We start from the raw sequence: 18263 nt of genomic DNA, 5'->3' as shown, positions 1-18263 counted from the left end.
GCATCAGAATCCTCATAAGTGCAGAGGGTTGCAAGTCTTCATATTCAGATGCATCAGATTCATCTGACTTGTTCAGACAAAACTACAAGGGACAGATCTCTTCCTTTTGGAGGGGGTAGCTTGACTTCCCCTGATCAGCATAAGGTCTTCTGCCATTTTAAGCATTTGAGACTGAGGCAAGATAGCAGACTGCTAAAAGTGGGTTGGTTTCTTAGGTGTGGTTCATACCCTGAGCCTAAGAAACTGTCATTTTTGAAAGAATGGTAATAGTGAAAGATGTCGGTTTGTGTCGAGATATGGTAGTGTGAAGTGCTTCCTCTGAAGCCAGCGCCTGCTCAGTGGCTCCGGACCCATGCAAGGTAGAGATGACCCCAGGATCCCTAGTCGAAGAGCTTTGCGGCATACCAGATTCTAAAAGGGTCTCAGCAGCAGCCTGTGAATCCACAGAAGTGGGCATCAGGGGCTGCAAAAGCACCTCACCGAGTACCAGAGAACTGACTACTAGCTTAACAGACGCGTCGGTAGGTTTGGACCTGTGTGGTCTGCCTTTATCTTTACGTTTTTTTCGGAAGACTGCTGTCGGACGGCTTACCAAAGCCATATCAGAATTAGAGGACTGTAAGCAAAAAATAACTGGCTGCAAAGGCCAGACGACAGACTGTTCTGGCACTGAACAAAGCACAGAAGCGACAACGGGGGATGTCATGGTCTGGGCCTAAACAAGTGACAAGTCTTGGTGTGGTATTTGCTTTCCACAGGTGAGACCAGCAACTTTTTTTGACATCGGTTAGTGCAAGAAAGGATCCCCAATGGGGTACTTAGCTTTAGAAGACTTCATCTTCAATTCTGTAGATGAAACTCTGGTAGCAGCCGACCGCCACTTGTGCGAACTGCTTCTGCTTCGGGCTCCACAGCAAGGAGGACTGATTTAATGGTGTCAGCTGCTTTACTTTATACTACTGACAACCTGGCATCAGTCCTCAAGCAACAGCAACCAATGCAGAAATACTAAGTCTCTGGTATTCGGGCCGGCCGAAACTACAGTTGTGTACCTACCATAAATGTAGATGTTAGAGCATATTCACTGTTGCATTCATTACTCTTGGGTTATCCTGCTGGGTGGCTACCCTCAGCCTGCCAGAATTCCAACGTCTAGGTCTGGTGTCAGTTGCTGTCGTCTCTTCACTGACAGTGCGCCAGGGGTATAAAAGATGCAGCAGACGCCATTTTCTTCACATTTTCTTGCCCCAGATGTCAGGTGCCCCAAATAGGTAGGCTAAAAAATATACCAATAAGAAATGCATGCACAAAAACATTTCCTTCATCTACAAGCAAATACACCAAAAAGGTGGTATAGGATAGAGAAGTGCAGATAAGACCCACTAAAAAGAAGGGGGATGGTGGGTGGGTAAAGTACAGTTTTGTACCTACCATAAATGTAGATGTCCGAACTGGATAGCATCTGCAGTCATAACAACTGGGTTGTCCTGTCGTCAGGCAGCCCTTCGGTCGGCCGGATTCCAAAGTCCGGGTCCGGCTTCGGCTGATGTCGCACTTCACCCAACGTCATCTCTGCTGGTCTTCGGGTATAAAGGCATCAGCCGACGCCATTTTCTTCAGTGTTTCTTGCCCCAGATGCCAGTTGCCCTCTTGGAAGGCTAAATTTTGGGTAAAAATGCCAATGTTTCCCAAAGGATAGAAGGCAAACACAAAAATAAGCATGTATGTACATATATACAAACAAATACACCATAAGAGACTTCCCCCCACCAGCTAGCTATTAGGAGCGTAAATACCCTAGGAGTACCACAGAGGGAAGGAGGAGGTAATCCTGACTGCAGATGCTATCCAGTTCGGACATCTACATTTATGGTAGGTACAAAACTGTACTATGTCCTTCATGGATGCATCTGCAGTCATAACAACTGGGTAGAATACCATAGCCAACTAAGGGAGGAGGAAGAATAGATTATGGTGTGGTTAGGATCCCTTGCAGTACAGCAGTGGCAAACCCTGCTCGGGATCTGGAATACAGTGGTAAATTATAATGCTTGGCAAATGTATGCACGGAGGTCCAAGTAGCCGCCTCAATAATGTCCTTGGTTGCCACTCCTCGTAAGAAGGCTGTGGTAGTGGCTGTCGCCCTTGTAGAATGAGGTCGTATGTTCTGTGGGATTGGTTTTCCATGGAAGGAGTAACAGAATCTTATGCAATTTCCTATCCATTTGGAGATTGTCTGTTTGGAAATTGCTTTTCCTTCCCTTCCTGTTGCATAGGCTACAAAAAGCTGGTCAGTTTTTCTGTTACTTTTTGTTCTGTCCAGGTAGTAGCGTAGCTGTCTGTGTACATCCAAGGTATGCAGTATTCTTTCCCCTCTGTTTTGTGGGTTGGGGAAGAAGGTAGGTAGGTGGATTGCCTGGTTTAGGGACACTCTGGATACCACCTTAGGCATAAATGTAGGATTAGTCCTCATGGACACTGTCTTGGTGGAAGATTAGGAAGGGTTGTACTGCCATTAGGGCCTGAAGTTCAGAAACCCTCCTTGCTGAGGTTATTGCCAGTAGGAAAGCAGTTTTCCATGAAAGATGCTGTAGGTCTGCTGTTGCTGCTGGTTCAAAAGGTGCAGTGTCAACTTTTCTAGCACAAAGTTCAAATCCCAAGCTGGCAGTGGTGGTTTCCTAGGAGGTTTTACATTCTTGATCCCTCTGAGGAACTGCCTGAGTAGAGGATGTGAGAAGACAGGTGGATCAAAGCTGTATTCTGCTGAAATAGCTGATGCACGTATCTTGATGGAGGAATAGGACAGGCCTGTATGTAGAAGCTCTGCCAAGTACTCCAGAATGTTAGCCATATCTATATTCGACACATCCTTCCCTCTTTCAGCACTCCAAATGACAAACCTTTTCCATTTCCCTGCATAGTTCCTTCTTGTTGAAGGTCTGCGGGCTTCAAGGATAATGTCTTTAACCCTTTGGGAGAGATCTGGAATAGTTGCTGCTATGTGTGCGCCATGCAGTCAGCTGCAACGTTTTTCGGTTTGGATGCATGATGCTGTAGTTGTTCTGAGTTAACATCAAAGGCATCAGGGGTATTGACCACATTTTGTCCCGAGACATGCTCCTCAGCAATGGGTACCAGTGTTGTCTTGGCCAGTTTGGAGCTATCAGGATTATCCTTGGACGTTCCTCCTTGATTTTTAGTAATACCTTGTGTATCAAGGGAAGAGGTGGGAATGCATATGCTGTCAGGCCTTTCCAGCTGAAGGAGAGCGAATCCACTTTCGATGCAAGTGGATGGAATGTCCTTGTGCAGAATTTTTTGAGCTGGTGGTTGAGAGGGGAAGCGAATAGATCTATCTGTGGCATTCCCCATTTCTTTGCGATGGTCTTGAAGATGTCCGGGTGTAGCATCCATTCGTGAGCATCTGAGGTGGTTCTGCTTAACATGTCTGCTAGAGTGTTCTCCATTCCCGGTACAAACATTGCCTGTAACTGGATGTTGTAGCTGAGTGCCAGGTTCCAAAGGTCCAAAGTCATTCTGCATAGGGGGTATGAATGAGTGCCTCCCTGTTTGTTGATGTACCACATGACTGTGGTGTTCTGTCCTTATCAAATGGCCTTCTTTGAGAAATGGTCTGAATTTTTGGATTGCCAGTTTTACTGCCAGCATTTCTTTTAGGTTGATGTGCAGGTGAAGTTGGTCCTGCGTCCACAATCCTTGCACGCATTTGTCCAGCATGTGAGCCCCCCATCCTAGGTCTGAGGCGTCTGTTGTGATGGTTTGGCTTGCTTGATATTTGTGAAAGGGTAAGCCTGGGTTTGACTGGCATGCTTGAGCCCACCATAGGAACTCCTGTTTTAGGCATGGAATTAGTGGAATTTCTGTTTCTAGGCTGTGCCTGTGTTGGGACCATAAATTCTTTAGGTACCACTGTAGTTCTCATATGCAGTCTGGCATGTGGAACCAAGATTATGCATGATGCCATGAAGCCCAAGGCCTGCAGAACTTTTCTTGCTGTTAGCTTGCTGTGGTTTGTTAGTGCCAAGAAGTAAAGAGGGAGATCTTTTTGTTTTTCTGCAGTTAGGAATGCCATTTGTTTTACTGTGTCCAATTCAGCGCCAAGAATGTCCTTGTTTGGGATGGAATCAGCCTTGATTTTTGCAAATTGACTGTGTATCCCAGTGCTTGTAGCAAGTAAATGACCCTTTGTAAATCTGTTGTCAGCTTGCTTTTGTTGTCCCCTTGTAGCAGGCAGTCGTCCAGGTATGGATAAATTTGGATTCCCTGTAGTCTGCAGTGGCGATTACTGATGCCAGGCATTTTGTGAATACTCTGGCAGTAGATAAGCCAAAGGGCAATGCTGAGAATTGATAGTGCTCTGATTCTGCAAGAAATCTGAGGTATCTTCTGCAAATTGGTCGAATGGGGACGTGCAGGTATGCCTCCTTGAGATCTAGAGTTACCAGCCAACACTCCTTGCCCAGCATGGGAAGAAGTTGCTGTAGGGTCAGCATCTTGAATTTTGGGACAATGATGTATGTGTTTAAGGTGGACAGATCGAGAATAGGTCTCCAGCTTTTTCCTTTCTTGGAACTAGGAATAGTCTGGAGTAGAATCCTTTGCCTTGTTCTGTTATTGGTACTCTTTCCACAGCTCTCATCTTTGTTAATTGCATTATCTGCTGTAGAGCTTCTGTTTTTTGATTTGGAGGTAGGTTTGGCATTCCTCTTTTGACTGGTATAGTGTGGAAGTGGAACCGGTAACCTTGGTCTATGGTTTGCAAAATCCACTTGTCTTTTGTGATATAGTGCCAGTTCTTTGAAAATAAGGTTAATTTTCCGCCTAAGGGTGCTGCTATTTGTTCCCTGGTAGGCGGAGTTAGAATCAAGTCACTGTGATTGCCCTGTTGTAGTGGCTGTGCCTGTGGCTCTGTTATTACCTTGCCACTGTCGTCCTCTGTAGGCACCCCCTCTGGTTTGATTTCTGCCTCTGGAACGTCTATTCCTGCCCCTTTGGGATCTTGTGGAGTCAGGAAAGGACCAATTTTTGGCAGGCCAGTTCCTGCTAAACCTTGGGGGCTGAACCTGCAAGAAATCTTTAACCGTTTGTACAGATTTTGCCTTTTCTTCCATTTTCTTCATTACCTGCTGGGCAGGTGTACCAAACAAACTGGTCTTATCCATAGGAGCATCTAATAACTTAGCTTTAACATGATCCGTAAAACTTGTTCCTTCAGCCATGCATGTCTTCTTATCACTGTGCCAGTCATGGCTGATCTAAATGAAGCCTCCAGTGCATCATAGCCACATTTTAAGGAATGGTTACTAACCTGTTGTATGTTATTTACCATTTCTAATAGATTTTTCTTATCTATAGAGTCATCAGAGGATAGCTTTTAGTTAACTGATCAAGCATAAACTCTTGGTATTGTATCATGTGAAACTGACAATTTAAAGCTCTAGCTGAGAGAGTAGCAGAGGTGTAAACCTTTTGCCCCATCTGTCTAAAGACCTGGCTTCCCTTTCAGAAGGAATAGGGTTTTGCTGTGGTTGAGGCTACTGCCTTAGGGCCCTGGGATATAGTTTCGGGTCTGCAAGAGGGCCTTGTATAGGTGATGATGAGTGTCTGGCACCCTGTAAAATCTATCTGGTTTGGCAGGTGCTGGAGGTAAAGAATCTGGTGCAGTGCAAACATCATTAAATGCATCGTCCACAACAGAGAGGACAGGAGGTATAGCTAAGGGCCTGTGTTGTGGTAGGTGCAGAAAAGTCCTAAGTCTTTTTCTGGAGTCTGAAAAATCCTGTTCCTGCCATTGGAAATGTTCTCTCATGGCATGTAAGGTTTCCCCAAAGGAGAATTCTTCTGGTGGGGAAGCAGCTGGAATGGATTCTTCAGCATCTGAGTCCTCAAAATTGGAGAAAGGAGCCTCTGGCTGGTCTGTAATATCTGAGTCTTCCGCAGAATCATCAGAGGACACAGGCTCGAGGGGCTCTGCTCTAGGTCTCTTTTCTGTGGGCTGAGAGGCCCTGTCTGGGTGAGATTGAGATCCCGTAATTAAGGATATTAAATCTTCTGCCAGAGTAAGCATTTGTGAACTAGAAGTGGGCCTGGTTGAGGGGGGTTTAACAGGCACTGACTTAGTAGATTTGGCTGCTTTAGCCCTGGCGAAGGCCTTAATAGACATGGCTGCAGGAGGCCTAGCAGCATCACGTGCTGGGGTAGAGACATCCAAAGGGATGGTGTCTGATAAGTCACTAGTAACCACTGTAGTAGGTAAAATTTCTGAGGCCGATTCAAGTAAGGTAACCGGAACCTCAGTAGTAGTCATTGATTCGGCTGTACTCTGATCAGTTTTTCTCGGTTTCGGCCGAAACAGAGACACTCGCGTTTGCTTAACCATGGTTTCGGCGAAACCGCGGACCGCGAGTGTCGGTCTTTTCTTTGCGTTTAATAATTTGGGTAGTCGGAGGATCCGGCGGCATAATGTACGCAAATTCAGAGCCGAAAAACTGTTCAGCAAACTCCGACCGGCGTCTAAGCGTTCATCGGTTGAAAGAAGCACAGGCGAACAGGCTGCTACGTCGTGGTCTGGGCCTAAACAAGGCAAACAGTAAGAGTGGAAATCTTTATGAGGTATTTGTTTCCCACAAGTTAAACAGTTATTGACTTTTTCTGACATCGGCTGAGGCAAGAAAGAGTCCCCAACGGGTACTTAGCTTTTAGAAGTCTTCGAAGGAGTATTCGGTAGTAGTAATCTCTGGATCTGACCGACCGGCACTTGCGAACAGCTTCTGCTTCGGGTGCCACGCGGCAAGAAAGACTGAAGAAAATGGCGTCGGCTGATGCCTTTATACCCGAAGACCAGCAGAGATTACGTCGGGTGAAGTGCGACATCATCCGAAGCTGGACCCAGACTTTGGAATCCGGCCGACCGAAGGGCTGCCTGACGACAGGACAACCCAGTTGTTATGACTGCAGATGCATCCATGAAGGACATCCTGGACTGCAACAGTGATTACACTCCAACATCTACATTTATGGTAGGTACACAACTGTACTATCTTTGTGTTTCACTGTTGCAGTAATTCTTGGGTGGAATCCCAAAGCTGAGGTTGGGTGGCTGGGCGAAATAGGATTCGGAGAGGCTATGAGGCCCTGCAGAACTGCAGTGGCGAAGCCTGCTCTGGACTTAGTAGAGAGGCAAGTGGTAGTGCTTTGTAAAGGTGTGCACTGAACTCGAAGTTGCAGCCTCTACGATTTCTTTGGTTGGTACTCCTCTGAGAAAGGCTGAAGTGGCTGCTGCTCTGGTGGAATGAGGCCTAATGCCCTTAAGCACTGATTTGCCATGTTGAAAGTAGGAGAAACTGAAGCAATGGCCTATCCATTTAGAAAGTCTGTTTTGAAATGGCCTTTCCTTGTGATCCTGCAGCATATGACAAAGTTGCTCAGTCTTTCTGAAAGCTTTAGTTCTGTCCAAGTAGAAGCGCAACTGCCTGTGTATGTCCAAAGAATGCAGAATTTCCTCACCCTTGTTCTGTGGATTTGGGTAAAAGGGAGGCAAGTGAATGGTTTGGTTGAGGGCCACACTGGACACCACCTTAGGCATAAATGTTGGGTTTGTCCTCAGAGAAACCCTGCCTGGATGAAAAATGATGAAAGGTTCCACAGCCACGAGTGCTTGTAACTCAGACACCTTGCAGAGGTTATGGCTAGGAGCAGAGCTGTTTTCCAGGATAAGAATTTTATATCTGCTGTTGATGCTGGCTCGAAACGAGGCAGTGTGAGTTTTTCCAAAATATAATTGAGGTCCCAGGCCAGAATTGGTGCTCTCCTTTGAGGCCTAATGTTTTTGGCCCCTCTGAGGTACTGCCTTATTAAAGGATGAGAAAAGATAGGTAGTTCAGTATTGTAATGCGCTGAAATGGCAGAGGCATGACTCTTAATTGGATGAGAAAGAAAGGCCTTTGTTCAGCATCTCCGTTAGGTATTGTAAAATCTGAGGAATATTTGGTACAGATGCGTCAATGCCTTGTCCCCGGTTCCAAGCACAGAAATCTCTTTCATTTTTCTGCATAAGATTTTCTGGTACTGGGCCTCCTGGCCTCCAAGATAACATCCATAACAGCTTTTGAAAAAGTGTTCTGAATGGCTACATTATCCGCCATGCTGCCAGATTTAAGGTCCCGAGTTGGCTGTGCAGGATCTGATTGTTTTGTTGGGTCAGCAAGTGAGACGTTTGAGGCAATATCCATGCTGGACCATGAGACAAACTCTTTAGGATTGGGTACCAGTGCTGGCGTGGCCAGTTTGGTGCAATCAGAATCATTATTGGCTTCTCTTGTCTAACCTTTAGAAGTACTCTGGGAAGGAAAGGCAGTGGGGGAAAAGCATATACTGTTAGATTTTTCCAGCTGAATGATAGGGCGTCCACTTTTCATGCTTGCGATAAAATCCTTGTGCAAAATCTCTTCAATTGACAGTTGTGAGGGGAGGCAAATTGATCTATGTCTGGGCATCCCCATTTCTTTATTATCATGCTGAAGACTTGTGGATCCAGTTTCCATTCGTGGGGATCCATGAGGTTTCTGCTTAGTTCGTTTGCCAGAGCATTTGTTTTTCCTGGCAGGAATTGTGCTTGCAGGTGAACTTGAAAAGCCAATGCCGTGTCCCATAAGGTCATTGCTTGTCTGCAGAGGGGGTAGGAATGTGTACCTCCCTGCTTGTTTATGTACCACATGACCGTAGTGTTGTCTGTCTTCATCAGTAACTGTCCTGGATGAAGCAGGTCCTTGAAAGCTGTCAGGGCATTTTGAACAGCTAGCATCTTTTTGATTGATGTGAAGATGCATCTGGTTTGCAGGCCATGTGCCCTGAATACATTTTCCTGCCATATGGGCCCCCCAGGCATAATGTGATGCATCCATTGTCAGTGTCTGCCTGGCTGTGGGTAAACAGAATGGCAGACCCTTGTTGTTGCGACAGGCTTCTGCCCATCATCAAAACTCCTGTTGTAGGCAGGGAATGAGTGCAATTACTGTCTCCAGGCTGTGGCAATGCGGACTCCAAACACTTTTCAGATACCATTGTAGTTTCCTCATATGCAGTCTGGCATATGGAATTAGTAGAATGCAGGAAGCCATGAAACCCAAGGCCTGCAGGATTTTCCTTGCAGATAAGTGGGGTTTTTGTTGCCAATTTCTTGAAGTAGTCAATTGTTTTTGCTTGTCTGGCGTGAGATGAGCCATCTGGGCAGTTGTATTTAAGCTTGCACCCAGGAATATTATCTCTTGAGGGCACTAGTTTTGATTTCTTTTCATTTACTGTGCACCCCAGGCCAATTAGTAATCTTTTTACAAATGCCAGATGCTTTAGAAGAGTGCCTTTGCTCTCTGCTTGAATTAGGCAGTCATCCCGGTAGGGATATATTTAAATTCCTTTTTGTCTGCAAAACGCAATTACTGGTGCCAGGCATTTTGTGAAGACCCTGGGCGCAGTAGATAAGCCAAAGGGCAGTGCAGAGAATTGGTAATGCATTGAGCCAGCTATGAATCTGTGGTAACTTCTGCAAGATTGTTTGACTGGGACATGCAGGTATGCCTCTTTTAGGTCCAAAGTTAAGAGCCAAGCCTTCTTGCCCAGCATGGGCAGCAGCTGCTGTAGAGTCAACATCTTGAATTTTGGAACTTCCAGAAACGTATTTAGTATAGACAGGTCCAGTATATGTCTCCAGGTTTTGTCCTTTCTGGGCACTAGGAAAGGTCTGGAGTAAAATCCTTGCTCCTGTTGTGGTACTTGCTGAATGGCCCTCATGTCCATGAGAGCTGTAATTTGTTTTTGTGCCTCTGCCCATTGATTGTGTGGCAGGTCTGGCATACCTTTTGACCTTGGTAGAGTGTGAAAATGGAACCTGTAGCCTTGGGACACTATGTTCAGGACCCATTTGTCTTGGGTAACCATTTGCCAATTTGCTGAAAAAAATTACTAGTTTTCCCCCCTAAGGGGGCTGCCAAAAGAAGTGCTTGGATCTGGCAGAGGAAAGTCACTGGGACCGTTTCCTGTAAGGTTTCGATTTGTCTTCTCCACTTTAGGAGGTAGGAGCACCCCATTGTTTAGGGCTACATGAGCCTTGGAGCTGAGATCTGCCTCTGGGATGCCTGTATCTGCCTCTCTGTGGTCCGTCTGACACTGGAAAGGACCAATTTTTAGAAGGCCAGTTAATGCTAAACCTGGGTGGCTGTACCTCTAAGAAATTCTTGACTGTCTGCATGGATTTTGCTTTATCCTCCATTTTTTTCAACACCTCTTCTGCTTTAATACCAAAGTATCATGCTGTAATGGTGCATCTAATAATTTTGCTTTAACATGATCAGGCAGATTCTGTTCCTTTAACCAAGCATGCCTTCTAATAACAGAACCTATAACAGCAGCCTTCCAAGAGGCCTCCAGTGAATCATAACCACATTGCAAAGTATGCGTTCCCACTTTTTCAGTTGCATGCAATAAATCCTGCATTTCCTTGTTCTCTGAACATTCAGTATTTGTCAACAATTTCTGTTTAAGCAGTGACATTAAATATTGCTGATATTTAAGCATATGAAACTGACATTTTAAAGCCCTTACAGCCAGGGTAGCAGAAGTGTATACTTTTTTCCCCCATCTGTCTAGAGCCCTAGAATCCCTATCAGAGGGGGCAAGGTTTTTTGCAGTGGAGGCTTTAACCCCTTTGGGACCCTGAGATAGTTTCTGGGTCAGCAGCGGGGTTTTTATATAGGAATTTATGTGAATAAGGGACCCTGTAGTATCTGTCTGGCTTAGCAGGTGCAGGGGGTAAACAGTCAGGGGACAGGCCGGACTCTGAAAATACATCTACGTCGAACAGGATGAATAGCAAGGGGTCTGTGCTGAGGAAGTAGCAGAAAGTCTGAGCCTTTTAGATTCAGAATAATCTTGGCTCTCCCAGTAGAAATGCTCCCTCATGGTATGCAGGGTTTCCCCAAAAGAATCCTCAGGAGAGGCTGAAGGAAAGGATTCTTCAACATCAGAATCCTCATAGGGAAGCATGGAATAATCCTGTTCAGAAGAGGAAGAGGAAATAGAAACCTGATCAGAAGAATCATACTCAGTCTCTTGCCTAGGCCTCTTATCAAGAGGGGGATGGGAGCCCCTGATCAAAGTATTAAGTCTTCGGCCATTTTGAAGAGTCTTTTTTAGGCATGAAGTCTGAGTAGGAGAATGCTGTATTTGTTTCCTTGTCTTTAGAACTGCTTTAGTCTGTCTTTGAAGCTGAAGATGGCTTAATTTATAGTTGTGTAGGTCTGAAGACACCCTCAGAAGCCAATGGCTCCGGACCCATCTGAGGGAATGATTTCCAAGTGTTCAATACCTTGAGTATCCAGAGGGCCAGTCGGCTCGACGTGGGAGACGGAAGCAGCCCGTGGCTCTGAGGTAGCGGGCGCCAGGGGCTGCGAAAGTGCCTCACTGAGAACTGGCGACTGGCCTAGCAGAGGTCTCGTCAGTTTTGGACCTCGGATGCCTATCCTTTTCCTTGTCCTTGTGTTTTTTTGTAAACTCCGGTTGTCAGCTGTTCAGATGGCATTATATAATTAAATCTGCGGCCAAAGTAATGAAATGCAAAATCGAACCGACGCTTTAGTGCGTTGGTTAAATCTAGCACAAAACCGACAGCTAGCAACGCTGTGATCAGGGCCTAGGCAAGGGATACAGTAAGAGTGAAAATCCTTATGAGGTATTTGCTTCCCACAAGAAATACAATTAACTTTCTGACATTGGTCTGGAGCAAGAACCCCAATGGGGTACTTCGCTTTAATGAAGACTTCGGTTCTGAAATTCAGATTTGAAAATCCCAGGAGTCTGCTGACCGGCACTTGCGAACTGCTTTTGCTTTTGGCACCGCGCAGCAGGAAAGACTGAAGAAAATGGTGTCTGCTGCATCTTTTATACCCCTGGCGCACTGGCGTCAGGGAAGAGGCAACAGCAACAGACTCTGAACCTAGACTTTGGAATCCTGACAGACTGAGGGTAGCCTGCCAGCAGGATAACCCAAGAGTAAGGACTGCAACAGTGAAACACGATTAACATCGGAGCCGATTGGATTTTATGGATTTAGTTTTGCCTAGGTAAAACCTTAGCTGTCTGTGTACATCCAAGGAGTTGAGTATTCTCTCACTTTCATTGGTAGTAGAGGGGTAGAAGGGTTAGTTCTTAGGGTTAACCCTGTCCTTGAGGGCAGGCCATTAGGGCCTGCAATTCAGACACCCTTCTGGCTGAAGTTATGGCCACTAATGGGACAGTCTTCCATGTGCACATCTGCAGAGTAGCCGTACTAGCAGGTTAGTTTTTTCAGGGTGAAGTTCAGGTCCCATGGTGGTGTGATGGATTTTCTTGGTGGTCTGATGTGCAAGACCCCTTTTAAGAATAGTTCACAGAGCCTGGCTAGCAGGGGAGGGTCTAGTGGCAGGCAGGCTGAGATTGCTGAAAGATGGACTTTCACTGAAGAGTAAGGGCCCCTTTACTAGCCAACATCCACAGGGAAAAACTAGGGATAAAGAAATCAGTCCCTCAGAGCCACACGCTCCAGGGATCTAAACCTTGTCAACACAATGAACAAAACATGCTGGAGGGATAGGTTCCTGACCCAGAGACTCCCCATACTCTGGAATAGACTGCCCATACATGTCAAGCAGAGCGCCTCATTGGCCCTCTTCAAAAGGAACCTTGACGATTGGATGGGAGATAGGAAATTCACCCCAGGGATCACGTCAGTCACCCTGCTAGACAGAGGCCCAGAGAAGTAAATATTGTGGGAATAAATATCCAGGGAATTGTTATGGCTAGGCTTGCATAGGAACTAGGGCCGATAGCCTAGTACCAACCTATGAATCTGTGATGCATGGATCCCTGCCCCTTGCCCAGACACCATTTTGAAAATCTCTCCCATTTAACTAAGATCTTGTAGTAGGTTTCCTGGCCTCTGTGAGGACTGAAAGCCCGTCCTCTAAATAGTGGTGTCTGAACCCATCCTCTAAATAGTGGTGCCTGAAGGGAATTAAAAGTTCATCACCCACTCTGTCGGTAACATCTGCAAGTGTGGGTGAATGAGGGCTCCCTTTTGTTGTCAGAAGGTCCACCTCGTGGGGTAACTTGTGGTGATTGCCTTGGCTAGACTGAGAAGTAGGGGGAAACAGTGCTGCCGAAACAGTGCTGCCGTGGCCAGTAGGGGTCACCAACAAGATTTTTGGCTCATTTCTCCTGAATTTCAGGACGACTTTTTGGATTAATGGGAAGGCAGAAGAGGCATATAGAAACCTTCTCTTCCATGAAATGCTGAATACGTCTAGTCTCCAAACTAGTGGGGAGTAGGTCTTGAAGCAGGTGGTCTTGCAGATGTCTGTTCTGGGGGAGGCAAACAAATTTACTGTGTGCCCCACCTGTGGACAACATCTAGAAAGACATTCCTGTCCAACATCCACTCGTGATTTGGAGAGTATGTCCTGCTGAAAAGGTCTGCTGTTTGTTGTCCTGCGAGGAGATGTAGGTGGGTCTATATCATATGTTCGAAGTTTTATACCTTCGAACATTAAAATATCGAATTTAAATGTTCGGAATTATAAAACTTCGAACACGTCAGAAAACAAACAAAACTAAAGGCTGTAGGGCAGGGGGGCAAGCCCCCCCGCATCCCACACTCTAAATATACCAATTCTGAGACCACACTACAGTAAGGGAAATCTTCCCTTTACTGCACTATAGTGCGGTCTCGGAGTTGGTATATTTAAAGAGCAGTGGGTGTAGAGGGGCTTGCCTACACTAATCAAGTAAATTCAGTTTTTTTTTTTTTTTATTGCATGTTCGATGTTTGAAACTGCGAACATTTAAATTCGATTTAACGGTCAAAGTTTTCAAACTTCGAACATATAATAAAGACCCGATGTAGGTTACCTGCAGGGACTAGTATTGTTAGGCTAGGTCCCAGATTAGTAAGGTTAGTCTGCAAATGTGGTACGCTTTTGTCCCTCCCTGATTTTTGAAGTACCACAACTTTAAGGAGGAAAGGTCTAGAATCTGTCTCCATGGTCCATCTTTTTTGGGGACCAGAAATGGTCTTTAATAGAAGCTCCTTCCTTCCTGCCCTGGAGGGATAGGTTCTATGGTACCCAAGCTCAGAAGGTCTGTCAGAATCTGTGCGAAGAGGCGTCTGACTTTTTTTTGGGGGGACACGCCTTAAGGGTGGTCTCTTTCCAGGAGAGGAAGCATCCTTTTTGAATAGCCAGAGCACATTTGTCTATGGCAATGGTTTGTAAGGGGAGGCAGAGGAAGAGGTGGAAAAGGGAAGGAGGGCAAGGCAGTCGCACATTGCTGGGGCCTCCTCTATCTTGAAAGGGCTGTCTAGAGGGGGGTTGAGACACAGCTGGCCTGGAAGGGGTTTTCTTCTGGCCCCGTGTGTCTGGAAGAGGTATGTCCAGCTGGGGCAGAGTTTCTTCTGACAAAAGGTGGCTTTGGCAGGGTAATTCCTGTAATATTTAGGAATAGGGGCACCAGAAGACACTGTTTTGCAATACTTTACTCTTTTCTTGCAGATTTTTGAATAGGTCTGCTGACTGTTTACCAAAGAGGAAATTAGGGCCCAGAGGGGCATCTAAGATTTTAGACTTGAAGCCAGGAATATCTCCAAAGTCCAGTGGCAGATGCCGCAGAGCATGCAGAGGCCTCTGCAGCTTCAGAACTGCATCTAATGGAGTGCCTGGCTACTTGGGCAGCCAGAAATGGTTTGGAAAAGATGTCAGATTTAGTGGGACAGTCTGGAGTAGCAGCCAGCACAGTGGCTGCTTGAGAGACCAGATCCAGAGCATATTTGGTCATATGGGTTTGATAGCTGATGGCTCAAGACTAATGGAGAAGAGGTGTAAACCTTTCCAATTCTATTGTTTTGCTGTCTTTGTACGTAGGCGAGAGGGGCTGATGTAATCAGTATGGATCATTTATCTGGTGAAATGGCAATCAAAGCAGGATCTGCCAGGGGAGGTTTGACTAGAAATTTCTGGTCATCAGGCACCACACAGAAGTGGTCTGGCCTCTTAGGGACAGGTGGCTGAGAATCCGGTGTCTTTGATGCTGAGGAAAAGGCATCTAAAAAGCCAGGAATGGCAGAAGGAGGGAGATTCCACTTGTAATAGTTCAAAATACCTTTTTTAAGCATCAGACATTTGACAGGTGTCCCACTTGAAGTATTCCTTCATTTTGGTGATGGTCTCACCAAAGGTGATGTCCTCTGGAGGGGAGTCCTCTTCAATGAATTCATCTGGGGAATGATACTCCAGAGGAGATTTGTGAGGTGTAGGATACAGATTCATCAGAAAATAAATAGGTCTCAACCCTCTTCCCTGTCTTGTGAGGTAGGTGGTGGGAGAGGAGGCCGAAGTAGGCCCAGGGCTGAGGAGAGGAAGAGTAGATTAAGAGATTGATGGCCTAAGGGCCATAAAGGTCTGCATCAAAGAGGAGGTGAAGGACTTCCAATCAAGTAGGCCTTGGGCGGGTGTAGCCAGATGTTTCTTTTTAACTGGGGTAGACATGGGTATAGGCCTGGAATCAGATGCCTGGCTAAGGGTAGCTGTGTCAGGAGGAGGAATCCCGGAGGCCCAGCTGTGCCTGGTTCCCCCTCGACCTCGGTGGTAGCCAATGTCTGTTAGCTCTAGGGACATGCTTGTCGTCAACAGAAGCGGCTTCCTCAAAAGGTTACCACAGAAGTCAACGGATCTGTCAGACCTCCCCTCAACTCTAAATCAGTAGCTGGCGGGGTGTCCAAAAGTGGAGCAGCAGTGGAAGAGGGCCTAGGAATCTTGGCCTTTCACAGAGGTTCAGTCAGGGCTTCCGAAATGGGATCCAACCAGAGTGCAATTTTTTTTTTTTTTTTTTTTTTTTTTAAAGTCATTGGTTTTCTAGGTATAGATTAAGTGAAGCCAAACAGCTGCGTAGGGTTTTAAGAACGAAAGATTGGCAGACAGAACAAGTATTCTGATAGTGCTCCAGGCCTAAGCAAAATATGCAGCGGTCGTGCATGTCTTTATGGGGTATCTGGCACCCACATTGGCATTTGCCCTTTTTTTGCTGACATTGGCTAAAATTACTACAAAAAAACAAGCATTAGCTACAGGTTAAAGAAAAACCCCAACGGGGTACTCAGTTTTAAGACATCTTGCGGTGAAGGAGCGAAGCACATGATGCGACTGTTTGCAACTGAAAAGTTATGAGGTCTGTGCATGCAGACGTCACATTTAAAGTCCCTGGTTTATGGTCCTGTGTGTGACATCAACTACAACAACCAAGCTAAAGCTTTTGTATAGGAGTCAACATACGGGTCGCCTGTGGTGGAAAATCCCACACCAAGAATACTACAACACAGGAATAGGACATCAATCTGTTCTGGAAGCAGAGGAAAGACCACCTGGAAAGGAGGAATTTTCTCCCACTACATCTGGAACCTTGATGAATGATTTTCATAAGCTATTTGTCTGAAATTACCTGTTGCCAAACAGAAAATGGAGATTCAAACTTTCTGGAAGAGAAAATGGGTTGGAGTGGTTAAACAAGGTATTTTTAATGGTCACAGACTTGCTGGATTGTCTTTAGGAGGTTTGAGACTTGTTTTGGAACCCCCTTGTGTCATTTCTCAAACATCGGTTTACCTGTATTTTGTAAAACCTTTTTTGTGTTTTACTTGCCAAAACTGGATGAGATGCATAGAAAATCTTTTGCAAAATCTGGTAAAGGACTGAAAAGTATGAGAGGGATTCCCTGGATCAGCCTGTCCCAATCAGACTTTGATCACCTCTGCGGCAAAGGGGTCAAACATTATCTCCATCCATGGGATAATTTAAAATATTTTTATCTGGGAGGTTCCGAGTATGCAGCCATGCAAATCTTCTCAAAACGATACTACCAGGGCTACAGTCATTGGTAAAGTGTTATACATACACTGTAAACAATGAGTAACAGAAATAAACTAAGCTACTGAAGAGATTTTTCTTCTAGAAGAAAAGTACAGTTTTGTACCTACCATAAATGTAGATGTTCGAAGATCCACATTGCTGCAGTCCTTACACTTGGGTAGTCCGCTGTCCTCGGTCGGCCCGAATATCAAAGTATAAGGCTGACGTCGGTCAAGGCGCATTTGACTGACATCAGGACGTCAGGGTACAAATGCGCATGACCGACGTCATATCCTCAGTCTTTTCTTGCCCCAGATGTCAGAAGACCCTAAAAAGAAAGGTCAAAACCAAAAGACAGCAAACAACCAACCAACCACCCTTGCACTAAAAATATGTACAATATATACAATATACACCATATTGACAACCCAACCCACACAACCGCCTCTAACTACAGAGGGAAGGAGGGAGGTAAATTGGACTGCAGCAATGTGGATCTTGAACATCTACATTTATGGTAGGTACAAAACTGTACTATGTTCTTCATCTCACATTGCTGCAGTCCTTACACTTGGGTAGAATCCCAAAGCAGAGGTAAGGGAGGATGGCAAAACTATAAGGAAGCAGGAGCTGCCAAAATGCCCTGCAAAATAGCAGTGGCAAAACCAGCCCTAGATTTAGAATAAAGTGGAAGGTGATAATGCCTAGAGAAAGTATGCACTGAACTCCAAGTAGCTGCCTCCAAAATATCTTTAGTTGCCACCCCTCAAAAAGCTGTCAAGTGGCAGTAGCCCTAGTGGAATGAGGCCTAATCCCAGCTGGAATCTCCTTGCCATGATGGGAATAACAGAAAGCAATGCAAAACCCAATCCACTTAGAAATAGTTTGTTTTGACACAGGCTTGCCCTGAGAACTCAAAGCAAAAGAAACAAATAACTGCTGAGACTGCCTGAACCCTTTAGTTCTGTCCAAATAATATCGCAACTGCCTATGTACATCTAAAGTGTGCAAAATCTTTTCCCCTTTATTTTGGGGATTTGCATAAAAAGTAGGCAAATGAATAGTTTGGTTTAAAGCCACACTAGAAACCACTTTAGGCATAAAGGAAGGATTAGTACGTAAAGATACCCTATCCTTATGGAAAATTAAGAAAGGCTCAACCGCCATAAGGGCCTGCAACTCAGAAACCCTTCTTGCAGAGGTAATGGCCAACAAAAAAGCAGTCTTCCATAAATATTTCAACTCTGAAGTAGCTGCAGGCTCAAAAGGTTGTAGAGTGAGTTTCTCCAACACAAAATTGAGATCCCAAGCAGGAGT

This window comes from Protopterus annectens, chromosome 9.part0 (genome assembly GCF_019279795.1).
Source record: "Protopterus annectens isolate FY-2018-M chromosome 9.part0, PAN1.0, whole genome shotgun sequence".
Lineage (NCBI taxonomy): Eukaryota > Metazoa > Chordata > Ceratodontiformes > Protopteridae > Protopterus > Protopterus annectens.
Note: the sequence above shows the minus strand (reverse complement) of the source record.